The sequence below is a fragment of the Notolepis coatsorum genome (assembly GCF_963971535.1).
Source record: "Notolepis coatsorum genome assembly, chromosome: 4".
Taxonomy (NCBI): domain Eukaryota; kingdom Metazoa; phylum Chordata; class Actinopteri; order Aulopiformes; family Paralepididae; genus Notolepis; species Notolepis coatsorum.
This window is the reverse complement of record NC_140168.1, coordinates 8,920,188-8,938,932: the sequence shown is the minus strand read 5'-3', so window position 1 is coordinate 8,938,932 and position 18,745 is coordinate 8,920,188. Positions and strand designations below refer to the sequence as shown.

The 18,745-nt window shown below is 48.2% G+C and overlaps 1 protein-coding gene across 1 annotated transcript in view; it reads left to right on the top strand.

Moving 5' to 3' along the window:
* LOC311227652 (potassium/sodium hyperpolarization-activated cyclic nucleotide-gated channel 1-like) overlaps positions 1-18,745 on the top strand; it is a gene marked incomplete at both ends in the record, with an annotated part of 207,558 nt that overhangs the window by 166,474 nt on the left and 22,339 nt on the right.

Here is an 18,745-nt window from a genome sequence, read left to right as displayed (position 1 = left end):
TATAAAGACAGTGAGCCGATCGGCCATTTAGAGCCATTATGTTCTTAACCCTTTCACTGCCACGCCACCAACGGGTTAACCCTTTCACTTGCCACACACGACGGCAGGTTAAGGTTAACCATCTGTAGTGTGGCAGTGAAAGGGTTAACCTTCTGTAGTGTGGTAGTGAATGGTTAACCTTCTGTAGTGTGGTAGTGAAAGGGTTAACCTTCTGTAGCGTGGTAGTGAAAAGGTTAACCTTCTGTAATGTGGTAGTGAAAGGGTTAACCTTCTGTAGTGTGGTAGTGAAAGGGTTAACCTTCTGTAGTGTGGTAGTGAAAGGGTTAACCCTCTGTAGTGTGGTAGTGAAAGGGTTAACCTTCTGTAGTGTGGTAGTGAAAGGGTTAACCTTCTGTAATGTGGTAGTGAAAGGGTTAACCTTCTGTAGTGTGGTAGTGAACGGGTTAACCTTCTGTAGTGTGGTAGTGAAAGGGTTAACCTTCTGTAGTGTGGTAGTGAAAGGTTAACCTTCTGTAGTGTGGTAGTGAAAGGGTTAACCTTCTGTAGTGTGGTAGTGAAAGGTTAACCTTATGTAGTGTGGTAGTGAAAGGGTTAACCTTCTGTAGTGTGGTAGTGAAAGGTTAACCGTCTGTAGTGTGGTAGTGAAAGGTTAACCTTCTGTAGTGTGGTAGTGAAAGGGTTAACCTTCTGTAGTGTGGTAGTGAAAGGGTTAACCTTCTGTAGTGTGGTAGTGAAAGGTTAACCTTCTGTAGGGTGGTAGTGAAAGGGTTAACCCTCTGTAGTGTGGTAGTGAAAGGGTTCATCTCAGCCCCGGGCACAATGGTGCTAAAATAAATGGTTTCTCCCACTGTAGGGGTCGGGTAATAGAGCAACCTGTTCCAAGTAAGATACCCCCCCCCCTCCCCCTCCCTCCCTGTTCCTGTTATTGATGGTAGAGTCTGGTTTCTTCACTGAGCCTCCAGGCTACAGACGCTGTAGGCCTTTTTCACAACAGGTATAAAAGCCCTGCAGGTCATCATGGGGGAGAGGCAGACGGAATACAGAGAGGCAGACGGAATACAGAGAGGCAGACGGAATACAGAGAGGCAGACGGAATACTATAACACAGCAGACAGGGTGGTGCCGCTTGGTGGTGGTAGTGGTGGAAAACGTGTGTCGTTTATATAGCCGGCGTGGCGAGTTCTCCGTTTGAACCCTTTCACTACCACACTACAGAAGGTTAACCCTTTCACTGCGACACTACAGAAGGTTAACCTTTCACTACCACACTACAGAAGGTTAACCTTTCACTACCACACTACAGAAGGTTAACCCTTTCACTACCACACTACAGAAGGTTAACCCTTTCACTGCGACAATACAGAAGGTTAACCTTTCACTACCACAATACAGAAGGTTAACCTTTCACTACCACACTACAGAAGGTTAACCCTTTCACTACCACACTACAGAAGGTTAACCTTTCACTACCACACACTACAGAAGGTTAACCCTTTCACTACCACACTACAGAAGGTTAACCTTTCACTGCCACACTACAGAAGGTTAACCTTTCACTACCACACTACAGAAGGTTAACCTTTCACTACCACACTACAGAAGGTTAACCTTTCACTACCACACTACAGAAGGTTAACCTTTCACTACCACACTACAGAAGGTTAACCTTTCACTACCACACTACAGAAGGTTAACCTTTCACTGCCACACTACAGAAGGTTAACCCTTTCACTACCACACTACAGAAGGTTAACCCTTTCACTGCGACAATACAGAAGGTTAACCCTTTCACTACCACACTACAGAAGGTTAACCTTTCACTACCACACTACAGAAGGTTAACCCTTTCACTACCACACTACAGAAGGTTAACCCTCCACTACCACACTACAGAAGGTTAACCTTTCACTACCACACTACAGAATGTTAACCCTTTCACTACCACACTACAGAAGGTTAACCTTTCACTACCACACTACAGAAGGTTAACCTTTCACTACCACACTACAGAGGGTTAACCTTTCACTACCACACTACAGAAGGTTAACCTTTCACTACCACACTACAGAAGGTTAACCTTTCACTACCACACTACAGAAGGTTAACCTTTCACTACCACACTACAGAATGTTAACCCTTTCACTACCACACTACAGAAGGTTAACCTTTCACTACCACACTACAGAAGGTTAACCTTTCACTACCACACTACAGAGGGTTAACCTTTCACTACCACACTACAGAAGGTTAACCTTTCACTACCACACTACAGAAGGTTAACCTTTCACTACCACACTACAGAAGGTTAACCTTTCACTACCACACTACAGAAGGTTAACCTTTCACTGCCACACTACAGAAGGTTAACCCTTTCACTACCACACTACAGAAGGTTAACCTTTCACTACCACACTACAGAAGGTTAACCTTTCACTACCACACTACAGAAGGTTAACCTTTCACTACCACACTACAGAAGGTTAACCTTTCACTACCACACTACAGAAGGTTAACCCTCTCACTACCACACTACAGAAGGTTAACCTTTCACTACCACACTACAGAAGGTTAACCTTTCACTACCACACTACAGAAGGTTAACCTTTCACTACCACACTACAGACGGTTAACCTTTCACTACCACACTACAGAAGGTTAACCCTTTCACTACCACACTACATAAGGTTAACCTTTCACTACCACACTACAGAAGGTTAACCTTTCACTACCACACTACAGAAGGTTAACCTTTCACTACCACACTACAGAAGGTTAACCTTTCACTACCACACTACAGAAGGTTAACCTTTCACTACCACACTACAGAAGGTTAACCTTTCACTATCACACTACAGAAGGTTAGCCTTTCAATACCACACTAATTAATCCAGCTCTGGCACTCGTCTCGGAGATGTCGAGATCAATGACTCTATCCTCAAAAGTGTGGAACCGGAATAAACGGTGTGGAATTCTTTAAATTTTTTATGACTCAACCTCCCCCGTCTATAATGCAGCTTCCTCCTGATTCCAGATCTGTCAAAATGACGGAGCCTGGCCAGTGTATTTCTGCAGAAACCCTCTCTTACTGATCTGTTATCAGATATATATTATATATATAATATATATATATATTAGAATTTAGTCTTTGTCTTTTCCTGCTGTGACTTGGGCTCCATGTGGATTCGTATTTGAGCTGAGGACGTGTTTATTAACCGTCTGTAGTGTGTGGTAGTGAAAGGCTAACGGAAAATTATGTATATAACCTAGTTATATGAGTACTGGCTAAGCGTCCCGCTCTTAAGCCTATCGAGATATACCTCATCTCATGTACCTATTGTACTCCATCAACGAAAAAACAAGTACACCCCATCACCTGCCGGGCCCCGCCCCTATGGAGGTGTAGCCTATAAGACACTAGCCATGGTCACCAAACACTCTTCCTCGCCAAAAATCCCGTTTCCAGTAAAAGATCCCTCAAAAGGGAACTCAGGGCCGCTTAAGAGCGGGACGCTTAGCCAGTACTCATATAACTAGGTTATATACATAACCTTCCGTTATATTATCGTACATGGCCATCGCGTCCTGCTCTTAAGCCTATCGAGATATGGGGTAGAGCGGACGCGAGGCCCGACAGATGCACCCCCTGAGGACCCGTAAGCCCACATCAAGGGGTTTCGGGAGCCCCGTCACCCCATCCTTCCTAATGACTCCACCTGAGTGCGAGCAAGAGGGAACTAGAACCCCTTGAACACACAGCACAGGCGGAACCACGTGTGACCTAACACACTGTGGCCCATACCCACACACTCCTGCTACCCTACCAAAGGACGGGAAGCAGGAAAGGCCACAGACCCCAGAACCGCCTGGGAGACAGAACCCCCGGTCATGTCCATGAGGTAGAACCTTACAAAGGGGCCCGGGGAGGACCATGAAGCTGCAGCACAGATGTCCTCCACGAGGCCCCACCCAGGAGAGCGGCAGAGGCAGCCACCCCACGAGTGGAATGCGCCCTGACGCCCCCAGGGGGATCCAGGCCAGCCAACGTGTAGCAGAGGGCAATGCCCTCGCACAACCAATGGGACAGGCGCTGTTTCGATAGTGCCTTACCGGCACGAGAACCACCGTGACAGACAAAAAGCTGATCGGTAACCCTGAGGTCCTGAGTACGGCTGAGGTAAATTCCCAAAGCACGGACCGGACATGACAGGTGAAGGCCCGCATCTAACTCACTAGCGTGAGGAGGCGGACGAAACGCCTGAACCACAATATCCCGGGAGCGGAAGGAACTCTGGATATTCTTAGGCATGAAAGCAGGATTAGGCCGCAGAGTGGAACCGCAATCGGCACGAAAAGACAGGCACTCTGGACGTACCGAAAGAGCACAGAGCTCACTCACGCGTTTAGCAGAGGTGACAGCCAGCAGAAACGCGGTCTTGAAAGACAGCTGTCCCAACGGCGCTTGCTCAAGCGGCTCAAACGGGGCCAAGGACAACCGACCTAGGACCAATTGAAGATCCCAACAGATCTACCGAGGCCTCCCCGAACCGATCCCAGATCTGCCTGACTATGTCGGGCGGAGTTCCTACTCATCGTAACGAGGACCGCCCCGAGACATCATATCCGCGCCCATATTCTCTGCACCAGGGATGTGGAGCGCCCTCAGACTGCGCAGCCTGCGAGATGCCCATAGCCAAAGTTCGACCGCCGCCCGGTGCAGGCGGATGGAACGAGTCCCACCCTGCCTGTTGATATATGCCGCTGCCGTCATACTGTCTGTCCTGACCAAAACGTGCTCGCCTACCACCAGGTGGTCAAACCGTTTGAGGACCAGGAGGGCCGCCTTCAATTCCAACACATTGATGTGCGGGGTAGACGGGCCAGCATGAACCTTCGTCCAGCTGCCCCCCACTGCGTGGGTCCGACACGTCCCTCCCCAACCCGTGAGAGAGGCGTCGGTGAAGACCGTGACGTGTGAGTGCCTGCTGCCCATGGGGACCCCAATGGTGAGGATACCCAGCCTCCTCCAATGGGCGAGATCTCCCCATATCGACAAAGGGACCGTCAACTGTTTCCATTTGTCCCTCACCGGATCTATTCCCATAGAGAAAAACCACCTCTGTATCCTCCTCATGAAGAGGAGGCCAAGAGGAACCACCGTGTGAGCAGATGCCATCATACCGAGCAGACGCATCACTTTCAGCGCCGTGACCGTCCCTCCCAGACGGAAACCCCAGAGCGTGCGAAGGATAGACACCCGCCGCTGCTCCGAGAGGGTTACAATCATGGGCCTTGACCTCAACGTCAAGCCCAAGTACTCCACCTGTTGACTGGGAAGAGGTGTACTCTTCTTCCAATTCACAGCAAAACCCAGCCTGGTGAGGAATTCCACCACCAGCCTGGTATGAGACCTGGCAACCCCCTCTGAACGACTGAGGAGTAGAATGTCGTCGAGATAGAACAGAACCCGTATCCCCCGACAACGTAGAGGCTCCAGCGCAGTCGCTACGCACCTGGTGAATGTGCGGGGAGCCAGAGAATAGCCGAACGGCAACCTCTGGTACTCGTACGCTACGCCCTGAAACAGGAACCGTAGGAACTTCCTGTGAGGAGGGTAAATGGGGATGTGAAAATACGCATCCTTCAGGTCTATGGAGGTGAACCAGTCTCCCCTTCTGACAGCAAGCAGAAGGAGTTTGACGGTCAACATCCTGAATGGTCTCGCTACAATCAACCGATTGAACGCGGACAGATCCAGTATAGGTCTGACCCCCCCTGTTTTCTTGGGTACCAGAAAATAACGGGAGTAGACGCCTGACATCGCGTCCTCTCTCGGGACCATGACGACGGCCTGCTTCGCCAACAGAGAGTGGATCTCGTCGGCCAGGGCTGTCACTGCTTCTGACCCTGACAATAGGGTCGGCACCAAACCTGAGAACGGAGGGTGGGGTTGTGCGAACTTCAAAACAAGCCCCTCCCTCAACGTTCTCTCTATCCACCCCCCCAAACGGCATTCTTGTCGCCATATGTGAAAATAATCCCACAGCGCACCCGCTGACAACTGACGCTGAGCCGCAAGGAACAGTAGATAGTTGGCCCGGTCCCTCCCGCTGTGCAATGCACCCAAGGGGGGACCCCAACAGAAAGGGCCGGTTTGATACGGGAGAAGCTGTCATCAAACTGGTTGACACACACCCCCCCCCCTGAACACCCCTCTAGCGCATGCTGAGGAGTTGTTCCGCAGCTAGACACGCAAGGCATGAGGACCCCATGGGCTCCTACACGCCGAAGCCCTGCAGTGATATTGCTATCACCCAAATCACGCTCGCCTCTTCTTTGCAGACCACTGCCGCTCTCACGGGAGTGGGAGGCAACAGCGTGACACCCCGCCTGGCGAAGGCGAGGCTGGGGTAACCCCTGCTGTGCATTCAACAGAAGAGGCCTCGAGTCCCCCTGCTGACCACTGTAGCTAGTGGCAGCTGTAACACCAGGCTCATCCATCACACAACGTGTGGTGCAGGAGCCACGCGACAGCACAACATTCTCACGGACAGACCCAGGCTCAGCCATCAACTGGGTGTCAGCCCCTGTCCCCATGAGAAGTGAAGAATGGGGCCGCATGCGCTTCAAAGAAGGTTCGCGGCCCGCAGCCAAAGGAAAACGATCAGAGCCCCGCTTCCGTGGGTAACAGAGAGAGGATTGAACGGGGAGCGGTCTGCTCGCGGCAAAATGACGACGGCTTGTTTTATCCAAGCCGAATTCACCCAAAATGGCCGATCCCTCGGCCGCCAAGGCTGTCGGCCTCGTGGAACCCTGTTGACTCTCCGCCCAGGGCACCACTGGCGGGGGAAACATGGCCGCCTGTCGAGGGCCTCGCCACAGTCGTTGACGAGACCGTGCTCCCACCTCTGGCTGCACAGCGTGAGGCGGTGTGGGACCCAGATCAACAACCGCCTGCGCCTCCACAGAACGACCAAAAAGTCTTTCCGTGGAAAAAGGAGTCGTGAGGAGAGAAAACCTATCCTCTTCCCCAAGAGGAGAGTGCTCCAACCAAACATGCCGAACAACAAACGTTGATAGCATCCTAATCATCCCCGCAGTTATAGCTTGCGACTGAGTCAAGATCTCTATAACACCACAAACATGCAACATGTTTACAATGTTGGCTGGACCCATAGCCCTACTACCCGACGCCAATGTGGATAGGAAACTAGCCAGCTGAGCCATAACACTGGCCGCCGCTACAAACCATCCTGCAGCAGTATACCACTCATCCGTCCATACTGCCACCCTCCGAACCGATTCGCTCTCAAGCATCGGCCGGGTGGGACATCGTTCATCCCCGCCAGGGCACAGGAACAAAGCTACCTGGCTACGTAGCCACAGTACACCCGGCCTGCACCCTGTTGTTAGCCCGTTTACCCGTAAAAAAGGTAAATAAGACTCAGCGAAACCCCCCACATTAGCAACCGACTGACCTTCATCAATGACCCGGGCAAGAGGAGGGAAAAGCGACAACGTCCCGCGGCGGGGAGTATTAGAACAACGACCCATTTCAGCGTCAACATTAGCATTAGCAGTAGCATTAGTAGCATTAGCGTTAGCAGCGTGCTCCAGGATCGCCAGGAAAACGTCCACTGCAGTGGAACGTTCACCAAGCCACCCCGGCCCTGGCGCCGAAACACACTTCACAGCATTACTAATACCAACATTAATGCCTGATGACACAGGGCCTACCTTTGTACAAGCCGGCTCGATAGCCAAACCTTGTACGCTGCTCCTTGGTCTGCTGCCGCCAGACGAGGAAACATCAACATAGGCCCGACGTGTCGCTGAAACATGCCCCGAAGATGCCAGGGGTAAGCAAACCTCCGGTAGACTTTCAACATTACGCAATTTCTCTAATCTTTTCATAACAACTAGTTACATAAGGCGCACTGCGACCGTTATGATGGAAACGAAAATAGAGGAAGAGTGTTTGGTGACCATGGCTAGTGTCTTATAGGCTACGCCTCCATAGGGGCGGGGCCCGGCAGGTGATGGGTGTACTTGTTTTTTCGTTGATGGAGTACAATAGGTACATGAGATGAGGTATATCTCGATAGGCTTAAGAGCGGGACGCGATGGCCAAGTATGATAATATAACCTTCTGTAGTGTGGTAGTGAAAGGTTAACCTTCTGTAGTGTGGTAGTGAAAGGTTAACCTTCTGTAGTGTGGTAGTGAAAGGCTAACCTTCTGTAGTGTGGTAGTGAAAGGTTAACCTTCTGTAGTGTGGTAGTGAAAGGGTTAACCTTATGTAGTGTGGTAGTGAAAGGTTAACCTTCTGTAGTGTGGTAGTGAAAGGTTAACCTTCTGTAGTGTGGTAGTGACAGGTTAACCTAATCATTAGGAGGGTGTTACCAGGGTGAATCTGGTACCAGTGGAAGCCATGCCGGCATTAGTTGTTGGATGTTGGGTGGATGTTTTGTATTCCTCCATCAGAAGCAACAGCAGCAGCAGCTCAATCGCTGTGGAGATCAAATCTTCCAACAGGTGTGCGTGTGTGTGTGTGTGTATGTGTGTGTGTGTGTGTGTGTGTGTGTGTATCAACCACCCCTGCAGAGATATGAGCCCCAGGTAGTAAACTCAAACAGCCAGTCAGCGAGACAGCAATCAGACTGCAGCCCACGCTTCCTCCCCATGCACGATGTTCCCCCTCCCCCTCCTCCTCTTCCTCCTCCCCCTCCTCCTCTTCCTCCTCTCCCTCCTCCTCCCCCTCCCCCCTCCTCCTCCTCTTCCTCTTCCTCTTCCTCCTCCTCCCCCTACTCTTCCTCTTCCTCCTCTCCCCCCTCCTCCTCCTCCCCCCTCCTCCTCTTCCTCCTCCCCCTCCTCTTCCTCCCCCTCCCCCTCCTCCTCCCCCTCCTCTTCCTCCCCCTCCCCCCTCCCCCTCCCCCTCCTCCCCCTCCCCCTCCCCCTCCCCCTCCTCCTCCCCCTCCCCCTCCTCCCCCTCCCTCTCCCCCCTCCCCCTCCTCCTCCTCCTCCTCTTCCTCCTCCCCCTCCTCTTCCTCCCCCTCCTCTTCCTCCTCCTCCCCCTCCTCCTCCTCCCCCTCCCTCTCCCCCCTCCCCCTCCTCCTCTTCCTCCTCCTGTCTGCTACCACCACCGTCCACAGCAGTGATCCGTCTTCTCTCTCAGCCAGACGTCTCCCACCAGCACCACTTTACCCAGACAGAGGCTTCTGATAGCAGCACCGATAAGGACCCTAGACTAGATTCTCTCTGCAAAAAGGTTTAGAAGAAGAAGAAGAACAATGTAATCAGAAAGAGCCGACACACTGGATTAAAAAATACTATTTATTTACACAGTGAAGAAAAAGTGACACAAAACAGAGGTGAATGTTTCGGTCCTCATCAGACCATCATCAGCACTAAATATGGGCTGGGGAAGTGAATTAATAATAACTCTCTCCCATACCCTTAACACCAATCGCTGAAGTGCCCTTGAGCAAGGCACTTAACCCTCCAACTGCTCCAGTGGAGTTGCTCAGTGGCCAATGGTGTCAGACTGTGGTTGTACTGGGCAGCTCCCAGGTGTCAGACTGTGGTTGTACTGGGCAGCTCCCAGGTGTCAGACTGTGGTTGTACTGGGCAGCTCCCAGGTGTCAGACTGTGGTTGTACTGGGCAGCTCCCAGGTGTCAGACTGTGGTTGTACTGGGCAGCTCCCAGGTGTCAGACTGTGGTTGTACTGGGCAGCTCCCAGGTGGCAGACTGTGGTTGTACTGGGCAGCTCCCAGGTGGCAGCCTGTGGTTGTACTGGGCAGCTCCCAGGTGGCAGACTGTGGTTGTACTGGGCAGCTCCCAGGTGTCAGACTGTGGTTGTACTGGGCAGCTCCCAGGTGTCAGACTGTGGTTGTACTGGGCAGCTCCCATGTGTCAGTCTGTGGTTGTACTGGGCAGCTCCCAGGTGTCAGACTGTGGTTGTACTGGGCAGCTCCCAGGTGTCAGACTGTGGTTGTACTGGGCAGCTCCCAGGTGTCAGACTGTGGTTGTACTGGGCAGCTCCCAGGTGTCAGTCTGTGGTTGTACTGGGCAGCTCCCAGGTGTCAGACTGTGGTTGTACTGGGCAGCTCCCAGGTGTCAGACTGTGGTTGCACTGGGCAGCTCCCAGGTATGAATGGAACTGTGTGAATGTGAAGCAGGGCGTAGCTGAAAAAGAGCATCCGTGCTCAGAGAACCTACCCTGGGTAAATAAAGGTAAAAAGAAAAAGAAAAAGAGGCTATACATAACCCGGTAGTGAAAGGGTTAACCTTCTGTAGTGAAAGGGTTAACCCTTTGTCGTGTGGAAGTGAAAGGGTTAACCTTCTGTATTGTCACAGTGAAAGGGTTAACCATTTGGTAGTGCGATAATGAAAGGGTTAACCTTCTGTAGTGTGGTAGTGAAAGGGTTAACCATTTGGTAGTGCGGTAGTGAAAGGACATTCTGTAGTGTGGTAGTGAAAGGGTTAACCATTTGGTAGTGCGGTAGTGAAAGGACCTTCTGTAGTGCGGTAGTGGAAAGGGTTAACCTCCTGTAGTGTCTGAGTGAAAGGGTTAACCATTTGGTAGTGTGGCAGTGAAAGGGTTAACCTTCTGTATTGTCGCAGTGAACGGGTTAACCATTTGGTAGTGTGGTAGTGAAAGGGTTAACCTTCTGTAGTGCAGTAGTGAAAGGGTTAACCTTCTGTAGTTGATAGTGAAAGGGTTAACCTAGTGCGGTGGTGAAAGTGTTATGGTCAAATAGGAATCAAAGCAGCGACATGTTTATTATTTATTAAAATCCAGGCAACGTGTCACAGTGGCTGCTGACAAAACACCCATTCATCAGCGACAGGATATTGCTAAAGCGGTGTGGTACTGAAGTTGTGGAACGCCTGCTGAAGTGAGATTATGCAGAATCATTTAACTTCATCATCAGTCAACACAGTGAAAGTACATAACAGGGGAGCTCCAGTAGCTCACCACGTACCGCGAGTGCTATTTCAGCGCCGTGGACAACCGCGCTCGCGCGGATCTGGGGCTGAGCGCGTTCGAATCCCGGACGGCAGCCGTGCCTTTCCCAGAGTGTCCTCCCCCCCATCTGAACCCTTTCAGCCTGCTTCTGTCGGTCGAACTTGACCAAGTATGAATGCGAAAAAAAAAGAAGCGATAAACGCTAAAAGAACCAGGTAACTGGTCAAAGTTTAAAAAAAAAGAAAGTACATAACAAATCAAATCACTGTTATGAAGTAATCATCACTCCCTATATTAAATTAAATTGACTGCATTTATATATCGCTTTTTATCCAAAGCGCTTTACAACTTATGCCTCACATTCACCCATTGATATGATATGATATGATACATTTATTTATATTGCGCCCCTCAACCAATAGTTACATCGGCCCGGGGGCGCAGCCCGGGAGAGAAGAACAACAGAAAGACAGGAACAATAAGAAAACGGAAAAAACAGTTATGTGTGTTGTTCAAGGACATTTCAACTCGTGTGCCGGGAGGAGCCAGAATCAAACCGCGAACCTTACGATTACCAGACGACCGCGCTACCTCCTGAGCCAGTGTCCCCCCCCCCCCCCAAATGAAGGGTCTCTGAGTCTAGGAAATATAAACGTAAAAAGAAATAATCAGTTTGACTTCAAGACGTCTTTGAACTGTGCGGGGCCTCACAGTGTGCTCGACTGTTTAAGTTCAACATCAAGTTTAACCCTTTCACAACCACACTACAGAAGGTGAACCCTTTCACTAACCGTCTGCAGTGTGGTAGTGAAAGGGTTAACCTTCTGTAGTGTGGTAGTGCAAGGGTTAACCTGCTGTAGTGTGGTTGTGAAAGGGTTAACCCTTTGTCGTGTCGGCAGTGAAAGGGTTAACCTTCTGTATTGTCACCGTGAAAGGGTTAACCCTTTGGTAGAGTGGTAGTGAAAGGGTTAATGTTCTGTAGTGGAGTTGTGAAAGGGTTAACCCTTCATCATGTGGCAGGGAAATGGTTAACCTTCTGTATTGTCACAGTGAAAGGGTTAACCTTCTGTACTGTCTCACTGAAAGGGTTAACCCTTTGTCGTGTGGCAGTGAAAGGGTTAACATTCTGTATTGTCGCCGTGAAAGGGTTAACCCTTTGGTAGAGTGGTAGTGAAAGGGTTAACGTTCTGTATTGTCCCAGTGAAAGGGTTAATAACCCTTTGGTAGAGTGGTAGTGAAAGGGTTAAGACAAAGCCAGATGAGCCCTGACATTGTGCTGTCTCAGACTGCACTTCATAAATGGGAATTATGTACATTAAGTACATTTTAACTGGGAATGAAGTCAGTGAATTATATATCTACACACGGTCCATCTGATGAGCCCACATTAGAATGTGTCACAGAGAGGTGAGAGGCTGTGTGTGAGGAGGCACGAGGAGGAGTGAGAACACAGAGGAAAACAGAAGAAGAGAAGGCATTAGGAGCGCGTGCAATCGGGAGAACGAGGGAAGGGGTCATGGAGGGGTCAACTTGGAAGCTGCACTGTGTCATTTTCGGAGGGAAAGTCGACTCACAGAACAGTCATTTTTGAAAATGATCTCATCACGTCTATCAACATGAATCCAAAACAGAATATTTTAGAGTATTGTTTAATTTTTTTGGGAGGGACCCTTTCACTACCACACTACCAAAGGGTTAACCCTTTCACTGCGACAATACATAAGGTTAACCCTTTCACTGCCACACGACAAAGTACGGTACTGCAAGTAAACTCATCCACCCTTATTAAAAAGCATGCAGACACGTTACCAAGAGGTGAATGGGTAACACAGCGCAGAGATGGCATTACAAGCAAGGAAACACCTCCAATGTGACAAAGCATTTAGCTTCAACCCTCTGCACCGCCTTCGACGTGTTGCAGTCTCCCATTAGCGCTAGCCCAGGTCTCCCATTAGCGCTAGCTCAGGTCTCCCATTAGCGCTAGCTCAGGTCTCCTATTAGCGCTACCTCAGGTCTCCCATTAGCGCTAGCTCAGGTCTCCGATTAGCGCTACCTCAGGTCTCCCATTAGCGCTAGCTCAGGTCTCCCATTAGCGCTAGCTCAGGTCTCCGATTAGCGCTACCTCAGGTCTCCCATTAGCGCTAGCTCAGGTCTCCCATTAGCGCTAGCTCAGGTCTCCCATTAGCGCTAGCTCAGGTCTCCCATTAGCGGTAGCTCAGGTCTCCCATTAGCGGTAGCTCAGGTCTCCCATTAGTGCTAGCTCAGGTCTCCCATTAGCGCTAGCTCAGGTCTCCCATTAGCGCTAGCTCAGGTCTCCCATTAGCGCTACCTCAGGTCTCCCATTAGCGCTAGCTCAGGTCTCCCATTAGCGCTAGCTCAGGTCTCCCATTAGCGCTAGCTCAGGTCTCCCATTAGCGCTACCTCAGGTCTCCCATTAGCGCTAGCTCAGGTCTCCCATTAGCGCTAGCTCAGGTCTCCCATTAGCGCTAGCTCAGGTCTCCCATTAGCGCTACCTCAGGTCTCCCATTAGCGCTAGCTCAGGTCTCCCATTAGCGCTATCTCAGGTCTCCCATTAGCGCTAGCTCAGGTCTCCCATTAGCGCTAGCTCAGGTCTCCCATTAGCTCTAGCTCAGGTCTCCCATTAGCGCTAGCTCAGGTCTCCCATTAGCGCTAGCTCAGGTCTCCCATTAGCGCTAGCTCAGGTCTCCCATTAGCGCTAGCTCAGGTCTCCCATTAGCGGTAGCTCAGGTTATAATATGTCCTGTGCCGCACAAGCACCAACATAGCGTGGTGCGCCTGGTCTCTTTTGAAAGATGACATTCTGAGGTTTCTTTTTTTTTTATCCACTTTTTCTCCTTATTTTTCAATTTTTCTCCTATCCCAATTTCGTAATTCCAATTCTCCCCTCCCCCTGTCTTGAACGTTGCTAGACTATGCCTCCCACTGGTCGGCTGTAGTGAGGATAGAAGCCTTGCATCACGTGTCCCCTCCGGTACACGAGGAGGCAGCCTGTCGCATCTTTTCACCAGACAGCGCGGACTCTCAGTGGCGAGGAGTAACGCGTGGGAGGCTCACGCTGCCCCCGATACTTCCTGTTTCTGCTGTACAGGCGTCCCCCAACCGACCTGTAGGAGTCGCTGTCCACAACATCCAATCCCCACCCATCGACTTTCCCACCCTCTAACACTGCCAATTGTGTTAGTATGAACGACCGGCCAGCCGGTAGCAACGCCGAGAGCTGGGCTCGAACCCAGCATATCCTGCGTTAGTGACGAGCGCCTTGCCCACTGCGCCACTCAGCCGCCACATTCTGAGGTTTCTGATACAATAAAGAAAATTCACTTTTAGTGCTAATGAAATAGAGTAACATAGGCCCGAACTTGAGTTGTAGAAAAACGTGTTACTCACGTTTTTCTGTACTAGTTAGTAGTCCAGAAGTAGTATTTCCAAAAACATTGGTATGGCTGTAAAAACACCCTGGGTCCATAGCCTGAAGTCTTGTGTAGTACATGTCCAAATTTCATAAAAATCCACATTCGACGGAGAATTCTCTTCCTGTTTTCGCTCGTGACTTTTCACCTAGATCCCTGATTCACTAATTCCCACGTGGGGTACCATTGGAAAGCCACACTCATTCGGTACAACCTTGTCCAATAATCTTCGAGATCACCAAATGATTGACGGAGGTAGAGGCTCGGGAGTCGGGAGTGGTATTTTAATTTTTTTTAAGTCTGCCGTCTACTTCGGCGCACGCCTCACATATCGGCATGTAACTCGAGAACCGCTGAACGAATTTTGTCGCCTGAAACGGCAATCGACAGGCAACAAATAGGGCTTTATTATATATATATATTGGATTAAAAGATATGCACATCCGGGCCTTTGCGTGGTAAGAGATTATAAATATACCTTCATGTCATGGTTTACTGACTATAGCCTAGATCTGCCAAGAATGAAAGGCAGAATAGTTTTGGTTCTTGATATAACATTTTCTCTCCTATACCAAAAATATGAAATATTAAATATTTCATAGAATCAGAACAGAGATTCAATAAGAACCGGATTTCGATAAGCAGAACCGGAATCGATAAAATCCAAACGATACCCAACCCTAATAATAATAATAATAATAATAATAATAATAATAATAATAATAATAATAATAATAATAATAATAATAATAATAATAATAATAATTAATTGTATTTGTATACTGTAGCAGCGCTTTTCAATGACCCAAAGACGCTGAACCCTACTGAAAAAAGTAACAGTACTTAAAAAAATGTCACTCCTGAATTTCTTTGTGTGTTCCTAAATTTCTTTCATTTAGGAGCACAATGTGCTTCTTGGGAAGAAAAGTAGGTGTCAAGCCCTGAAAGGTTAAAATTTCCCCCAACACTACATTGGGCAGCTTTAAAAGAGAAAGATAGAGTAATGTAAGTAAGTAAGTAAGTAAGTAAGTAAGTAAGTAAGTAAGTAAGTAAGTAAGTAAGTAAGTAAGTAAAGTTTATTTATATAGCACCTTTCACAGACCAGGGTCACAAAGTGCTTCACATAGTAAAAACATCAATAAAATGCAAAAGATAGCAGCATGGTAAAAGAAAATAATTAAAAACGTGAGAGATCAGGAAAAGCCAAAACAGATAAAAAGACATAAAAGATTTACATAGAGCATAATTCGCCAAACGCCTGTTTAAACAGCACAGTCTTTAGCTGCTTTTTAAAAGTGCTTACAGAGACCACAGATCTACGGTCCAAGGGCAGAGCATTCCACAACCTGGGGGCCATGGTTTCGATGGTGCCATGGTGCTCTATAGGTGATGACCAGAACCTTAAAGTGAATTCTGAATTTGATGGGGAGCCCGTGAAGGGAAACTAAGATGGGAGTGATGTGGCAATATTTTCTGGACCTAGTCAGCGTTTTGGGCCATTTGTAGCCGGCCCAAAGTGGATGCATCGAGGCAAGTGAAAAGGGAGTTACAATAGTCCAGGCGGGATGAAACAAAAGCATGAATAATCATTTCCAGCTCTACCTGGGACACAACAGATTGGAGTTTGGCAATATGGAAAAAACAGGTACGTGTCAGAGATCTAATGTAGTGATCAAAGCGCATCTGCTGGTCAAAGATCACACCAAGGTTTCTGAGCTTGGGCCTCAGATTTGTTGAGAGGGTCCCCATGCATGTGGCAACTTCTGAGGTGACTTTTTCTGAGCCTATAATAAGAACCTCCGTTTTTTCTGCGTTTAACTGAAGGAAGTTGTTTGCCATCCAATCCTTGACAGCAGTCAGGCAGAGAAATGAAAGAGAAAACATTATACACTGAGAATCACATGCTTGCTGCATCAGTCAGTCCACTACACAGTAGGGACGGGTACCGAATCCGGTACTTTTAATGGTATCGACCGATTACGACCGATTGACGTGAGATCCACCGGTGCCACATTTCGGTAATGCAAAAAAAATATATCCGATGACGTCAACGTCTCGTTTACCGTGAAACGAAACCTATGAAGTGTGCCGCACGTTCACGTCAACGTTCACGCGCACAATACACACTTACCTAGGATTTAACTTCTTCTTCTGGCGGGTGTCTTTAGACCTGCAGATTTGACTTGATTCAACAACAACAAAGCAGTCGGGGCAGTTTGTTTAATAGTTTTATACTTGTTATTTTGTAAAAAATTATTTTGTAGTGTGTGTGTGTGTGTGTGTGTGTGTGTGTGTGTATATATATATATATATATACGAAGAACAATTGACAGCTGTGCAGCATTGCTCACATCGGACGTTTCATCCAGCATTAGAGCTACACATGACGCGTTCCTTATTTCTTCTTTAATTTCGTCATTCATCACATCAGCAACAGCACTTATCAAATCGTTCTGTATTTGACTTGAGGTTCCAATAAATACCTTGGAAGTGGTCAGATGGTAGTGCAAAGCTGGATCATATTCTGCTAAAAATGACAAAAGCTCCAGGTAATTCCCCCGGTTCAAAGATGTTCCACTCTCATCATGGCCCCTGAAAGCCATCTCCTGTTTCCCTAGGAAAACCACGCAGTGTATGAGCCGTTTTAAAATATCCCGATTTTTTTTGACCTTTTCGTTGTGCATCGTTGTTTCTCTCCGTCTCTGTTCATCCAGCTGTAAATCAATCCTTGCGTCTCCAAATGTTTTCAGACTAATTGTTGCCTTAAGGTGACTTGCCGAGCCTTCATGCTTTTGTGCAGACTTTGTTAAACAGGTAAGGTTATCGAAGCCTCTAAAGTTCCACGCACCCTTGTCGGTCCCAAACAACAAACATTCCCAGCAGAAAAGCTTCTTCCGTGAAACCGAGCCAGTCATCCAGGGGTACCGTTCCCAATTACTAGCCTGGAAATGTCGCTCGTAACCAGCCTTTGATGCCTGGCTGATTTCCAGTCCTTCTGGGGTTGGGCGGCCTTTTTTGATAATGTCCATCTTTTCATTGAATGTTCTTCTTGAAAAGGGAACTGTTAATAAATCCGCAACAACATCGACGGTATCATTTGCTGCTGCCATGTTTCAGTTTGTCTCGTGTTGTCTTGCTTGATAGTTAACTAAGGTAGCAAGTTCCGCGTTTGCCGTTTTGCGCTCTGATTGGCCGACGCAGCCAGACTCTAGAATACTTTGGCATCTAAAAGACTACGCCCATTGACTACAGCTCCAAATGTGATTGGCTGATCAAACTGTCACTCCACACCTGGGCTCATGTTAAGGTTTATTGGGCAGGTCGAGCTAGAATACCCGATGGAGGAAAGTCTGCCCAGGGTTGGTGGTTCGAATCCCGCTCAAGCCCATGTCCATCCCATTGCCGTTGTGTCCTTGGGCAAGGCACTTAACCTACTTGCCTCGTATGAATGTGTATGCATGTGAATGAATGTTGGTGGTGGTCGGAGGGGCCGTAGGCGTTGATTATTCGCCACGCTTCCGTGAGTCTGCCTCAGGGCAGCTCTGGCTGCAATTGTAGCTTACCACCACCGGTATGACTGTGTATGAACGAATAATGGACTCTGTGAAGCGCTCTGAGTCAGAGCAACAGTCAGTCAGAGAAGAGCGCTATATAAATCCAATCCATTATTATTATTATTGTGAAAAGAAATCTCCGATTGGCTGTTATTTTCTCCTGTACAAAAACGCTCTAATGCGCAGTGAATGGGTCGAAAACAACTATGGCGAGTGAAACAGTGCGGTTTTAACAGATTAGCGACACAAACTATTTTAATACATTTGATTAAAAAAAATAAAAAAATAAAAATAAAAAAAGTAATTTTTAAAATTCATATTTTCTTTCTTCTGAGGCTCACAGGGCCTTCTCTGAATACCTTGAAGGCCCTGAGAATTCGCCACTGATATATATATATATATATATATATATATATATATATATATATATATATATATATATATATATATATATATATATATATATATATATATATATATATATATATATATATTAACAAATTGTTCTAAATAAATAATAATGATAATAAATCATCTGAGGTAGGTAAATAAAATAAAAAAAGGTACCATTGGGTACCGGTATCGATTCAAATGTGAACAGTACCCAACCCTACCAGAAGAAGAAGAAGAAGATGGATGTCTTTTTGACCCTTCCGGATGTTTGTCAGGCTCCCTCGGCTATTGTGACACGTTTCTTTCAATAACACTGAAAGACAGCTGTCAAGCAGCGGGTCGATATGACCCCCCCGCCCCCCCCTGACACGGCTCTCAAAGGAAAGTCATTAAACGTGGCCA